This window comes from Colobus angolensis, unplaced genomic scaffold (assembly GCF_000951035.1).
Source record: "Colobus angolensis palliatus isolate OR3802 unplaced genomic scaffold, Cang.pa_1.0 Scaffold172, whole genome shotgun sequence".
NCBI lineage: Eukaryota > Metazoa > Chordata > Mammalia > Primates > Cercopithecidae > Colobus > Colobus angolensis.
This window is the reverse complement of record NW_012114844.1, coordinates 250,981-256,762: the sequence shown is the minus strand read 5'-3', so window position 1 is coordinate 256,762 and position 5,782 is coordinate 250,981. Positions and strand designations below refer to the sequence as shown.

General features: G+C 48.8%; 1 pseudogene; it reads right to left on the bottom strand.

Moving 5' to 3' along the window:
- The window catches only part of LOC105509259, a 12,163-nt pseudogene extending 6,589 nt beyond the window's left edge, over positions 1-5,574 (bottom strand).
- Between the last annotated feature and the right edge of the window lie 208 nt (positions 5,575-5,782).

The following is a 5,782-nucleotide window of genomic DNA, read 5'->3' as shown; positions in this document are numbered from 1 at the left end:
GCCCCAGGCTGCCTCTAACAACCATACACAAAAGCAGCTTGAAATGATCCTCCTGCCTTCAGGGCAGGATACTGCATCCTGCAGCAGAGACCTTTAGGCTCACTCCTCTATCTGTCAAGCCAGGCTGCCAAGGGATGGGACAGCTGGTTGGACTCACCCTGTCTTCTTCCTGCTGCTGTGTAGACACAGCAGAGAGAGCCTGCTCCAATTCTTGAATATGCTGTAAAGAGGATTGCAGGTGGCTATCCAGATCCTTGGACTCTTCTGTAACGACAGAGGTTGAGATGGGGTCCAACGGACTCCCCCTAAAGACCTGTCAAAGTGTCAGGTTAAAGGATGACGGGGTGCCCAGATTCCCACCTTCAAAGTGTCTGGCAGCACCTTTAGTATGTTAAAGGGTGGTCTTCAAGTCTGCCTTTTCCAATGTGAGGATGTTGATTGTCTGGAATTGAATGTTTGGGAGAAAAACCAAGCAAGTGCTGGAAGAGAAGGAAAGAAGAATTCTCCGGAGGACAGGAGAAAACTCCTCACCCTCCACTCACCTCTAACTGCTCCATTTGTGCTTTGTGTATTTCATTGTTTGCTTTCTTTTCCTATAGGAAGAGGAAGACAGCTCTTACCATGGGGAGGTAGAGATAGCGCAGCAAGAGACATGCCCCCAGAATGCCACCAATGCCCCAGGACAGGTCCACTCATGGGACTAAGTTATCAGGGACCCTATGGAGATGGGATGGAATCTGAGGGGTGAGCCTTCTTCCCCAGGCTGGGAGTGGGTGAGACGAGACTGGCCACTCTACATCTGAGTGTCCCCCAAACCCAGCAGTCATGTTGTGAGCAAACAAAGAAATCACATTACTTCTTCCAGCTGACGTTCCATTTGTTTCTTCTGTTGTTTCTGTGGAGAGGGTCAAATTCAGGTGACTAAGGGTGGCCCCTCCAACTCTATTCCCCAGACCAGGAAGCAGTAGTCAGGGCCAGGAATGGATTTTAAAGGCAATGTTCTCAGACCCAATGGCAACACGAACTCGTCAACTCTCTTCAAGCTCCCAAGGACAGAGGATTTGGGTCTTTGTTGGTTTTTGCCCATAGACACAGAACTCAAAGTCTGAATCTGGATTCTCTTGAAAGGACAGTAACATAAATCTCTAGAGATGGAGTCTGAGAAAGGCTCACCCATCTGCCAGCTTGTGATTTAGAAAGGTGCGTTCATTCAACAGACATTTACTGAGCACATATGGGCCAGGTATTGTTCTCCACAACAGATATAGGATGGAAAAGGACAGACAGGAGCCCTTGACCGTAAGATTTCCATTCTAGGGGCCTTTAAATCTCGGACTCTCAGAGCTAACAGAGACCTTTGATGCCATACCTCCCCTCGAAACACAAGCCCAAGGAGAAGAGGTGGTTTGTACAGAATCAAAGAGTAAATTAGAGACAGAGTCAGAGCAGAAATTCGGGGCCCCTGACAATGAGTCAGGCTAGTGCTTCCCCAACAGGTGACAACCCCAGGGTGTATGTGGACAGGACTAGAGCAGGGGTGTCTGGAGAAGAGAGAGTTGGCAAAAAGGGCAATGACAGAAGAGCCATGCCACATGTTCCTTGTTCTGGGATCCCTCCAGGTGAGGCCTGGGTGCTCCAGCTCCCCATTTGCCCTTGGCACCAGGGGTCCCCAGCCCTTTTCTTTAAGGCCCCATGGGGAAACGAAAGCCTAGGACTGGCAGCATGGAATCAGGGGACCCTACTAGACTCTTACCAATGATTCTATGTTTTCATTGAGGTGATTGATTGTTGCAGAGCTTGGCTCCAGAGCTACTGCTAGTTCTTGGTACCAGCTCTGAGGCGCATGCAGAGAAGATGAGTTGGAGGAGGATTGCAGGGAGAGGTAGAGAGAACAATCATTAGGGCTGGGGTGTATGTGGGCTCTCTCAACTGGCAGAGGGTCACCCAGCCTCTGCTGGTGAGAGGAGGTTGGAGGGCTGGCCTGCAGTATCACTGCACCTTGGCCTAGGGCCTCTTACCTCCAGATCCTTCAGGGTAACAGATGATGCAGGAGTGATAAAAATGAGAAATTCAAAAAAACAGTAACTTACATGGGAAACAACTATAGATATTGAGAAACTATAAAAACTGCAAGGGGCTGGGCACGGTGGCTCACACATGTAATCCCAGCACTTTGGGAGGCTGAGGTGGGTGGAACACTTGAGGCCAGGATTTCAAGACCAGCCTGGCCAGCATGGTGAAACTCCATCTCTACTAAAAACAAAAAGATTAGCCAGGTGTGGTTGCAGGTGCCTGAAATCCCAGCCACACAGGAGGCTAAGGCAAGAGCCAAGATCGCACCACTGCACTCCAGTCTGAGTGACAGAGTGAGACTGTCAAAAAAAAAAAAAAAAAAAGCCCCAAATCCCACATGCTTGCTCTGTATGTTATTCCCAAGTTACTTTTAAACTTTAAGGTCTCACCATTTCCAAGATGATAAAAGATGCAGGGAAGGAAAAAACCCAATCAATCAAGCAGGTGAAGGAGCAGACATAAACAGGCCAAAGGTTAATGGCAGCAACATAAAATAAGCCAGAGGCAAACTATTCCCCAAACTAGAGTAACCTCAGGGGCATGCACAGCTGGAGACAGCAAGCCAGAGAGGGATCTCAACTCTGCCTAAACTTCCACTTGTCCAATGGGGGAGTGCTACCCCATTGGAATGGTTAAGGTTGGACACAAGCACCTTCCGAATGTCCTGAATCTACAGGAGATGACAAGGGAGAAACAAGGACAGGGAGAAAGACAGAAGTGGCTTAGAGAGAAACAAGAAAGTCAAGGTAGGAGGAAGATGTGGGTTCAGGAAATGAAATGCTGAAGAAGAGCAGAGGAGATTAAAACCACGGCCTGTGCCATTCTTCCAAATGGCCACCTGCTGCCTTGCCAAGGGCAGGAACAAATAGATGGAAAAGTCCCCTGAGTGATACAGTCACAGAGTAGTCACCTGACCAATGCAGCTCTTAATACGCTCACTGGAACCCTTTTCTCAGGCCCAGGATGTGGGTGATGAATCTGGTAGAGCTCCAGATCTCCACCTCCATTAAAAAAACAGACTTCTGAGTAAGGATTCACTTGAACTAAGGGGGCTCCAGCTAAAAAATAAGTTTGAAAGACACTGATCTTCTCCAGTATCATCTTACAGAGGAGGAAACTGAGGCCCAGGGGAAGAAGTGATTTTTCTGTGATCACCCAGCAAGCTGGTAGCAAGTTAGATCTTCTCTTACTCCTAGTGCCTGGGGCTCTCCTCACCACAGCCTGGGCCCCCTTCAGTAACTCCTGAAGGGACAGCCTGATGGCAAGTGGCTGTACTCATTGGCCCAGCCTCCCCTTGAGACGGGGGTTGAGGAAAATCAAACAGCAATGACCATTTCCTGGGTATCGTGGGTGTTTACAGCAGGCTACATACTAGGGATTACCAGAAAAACAACAACAACAAGGAATCTCATTTAAACTTCATAAATGGAAGTCAAACAATACTACCCCTATTTTACAGCTGTGAAAAAACAGGCCCAAACAGCTCAAGCAATTTGCCATAAATCAGATCCCTAGCAGAGGGAGAGGCAGGATTCAAACCCAGAATTCTCTACAATTATACAGCAATCTCAACAATTACCCTCTACTGCCCCTTCGGCCCCCTGTTCCCAGGAGCCTGGCCAGCCAAGACTCACATCCCCAGGAGTAGTTATCTCAGGGCTACTTCCAGTTTTTTTCTTTTTTGTCTTCACTCCTGCTGGAACACCAGGGCTGTTCCTCTGCTGATATTCTTTTAGCTGTGGGAAAGAAGAGCAGTAATACTCATGAGAACTACCAGCCCCTACAGCCACATCCTCCTTTACAGTTTTTCAAAATACTCTTATACACCATCTGATTTAATGCCACCAACAACTGTACAAGGTGTTGTCACAATCACTTACTGACTGAGAGGGATGGATATTATGGGCAAAAAAAGGAGGGGGGCAATAATGGAACTTAAACTCAGTCCTCTGACTCCAAGCTCTGGGGTTTTGCCATGAATCAGCAGCTGCCAGGGACCAAAACCAGAGTCAGAGGTAGAAAAGTAAACATTAAGTAGGCAGGAACTGCACTCTGTGGTTTAGTCATACATCCTCACATGTCTGTTAGTGTGAAGAAGTGCACCAGTACCTCTCAAACTTTTATAACAATGTGTCCTCATGGCAGAAGGCAGCTTTTTTGTTAAATCTGGAAATTTTTCAGAAAGAGGACAACCTAAGCCTGATTTCAGAGAGAAGTCTGGTATACTCTTAGAAATCTATTTGACTGTCATCCCTAAGTACATTAATGTTTTTTCTCTCTCAAGAGAATTGAGGGAAACTGATGCTTCAGAAAGATCTCCCACATTTATCCCATGGCACTCAAAGTATCCCAAGTTGAGATGATATGAGGAAGATTCAAGCTGTCAAGTTCAGTTTCTCAGGATCTATTCCACAGAAGATGAGCAAATCTCACTTCAGAGACCACTGACTGAAGGGCAGTCTGGTCCCAGAACTGTGGAGAATTAGAATATGAGGTGGAGAACTCAGAAAAAAATGTTAAAGTCTCTCTGGAGAGTAGAAGCCCGGGAGAAAACCAAACCAAACCCATTCCCTCGTTGCCACCCAGAGATACTATCAACGTTTTGAGTTCTTGGGGGATATGTAGGCTTTTCCCACTCTCAATGTCTATGAGAAGGGAATAAGGCAGCCTGTAACCTCTTGTTCCTAGGTCCCATATTCCCCATTCCCCTTCTAGCTGGAAATTTGTGCTGCAACAAGAGGAACTAGAAATGGGGTGAGAATGCTCAGGGGACTGGGTCGTAAGATCAAAGGCTGGTCTTGCAGCAGTAATGACAGTTCCTAGGGGGACTGTGACATCACTACATTCCACTCCTCCTGGGGGTGGGAGGAACCACATCAGTGCAATGGCTGAGTCACTGAACCACGATGTGGGAAGGTGACATAAGGCTGGGACCCAGGTCCTTAGAGACACCAGTCCAAAGAGCTCAGGGAGGTCGGGCTTGGGTCAGCAGGAGGGGAGAGCAGAGTCTGCAGCAGGGAACCCCACAAGTCACCAGCCCAAAGTCACCAAGGGATGACTGGTGATGGGGGTGGGAGCTGGGGCTGGGGCTGGGGGCCCCAGGTCCTTGGAGAGGTGATTCCAAAAAATCCAGGGAGGTCAGCCTTGGCATAGCAGGATGTGAGGGATGAATATGGAACAGGGAGCCCCAGGAGTCACCCACCCAACATCACCCTGTGGTGATTGGTGAGGTCAGGGGCTGGGCTGCTTGGTGAAGGGGGGCTGACTGACAAGACTTTGGTGAGGGGAGCCCAGAGGTGCCAGGGTTGGGTGGCCTAGTCCGGTATTTCTCAGGACTGGTATGGACTCTGGCAACAGTTTTGTCATTGGAGGGGATCTGTGGCTGGGTTGGGGGGGCCATGACCTGGTGACTTTTACCTTTTTCTTGGCTGCTGTGAATTTTCTCTGTCGTGTTTTTTCTGACATCGTGGGGTGGGGAGGGAGGCAGGGTTGGGGCCACATCAGCGAACACCTCCAGTGACCTACCAGGCAGCTGTGCCACTGAGCCAGAGGAGGCATAACCAGGGAACCACTAGAACACAGAATAGGGGCGTGGCCTTAATGATCCAAGTCTATTGGTCAATGAGGAAGATGAAAGGGAAAGTAGGCGTGGCCAGGCAGCAGTGTGTCCAGAGGAACCTGTGGCATCACAAGGAAAGTTGACCATGCA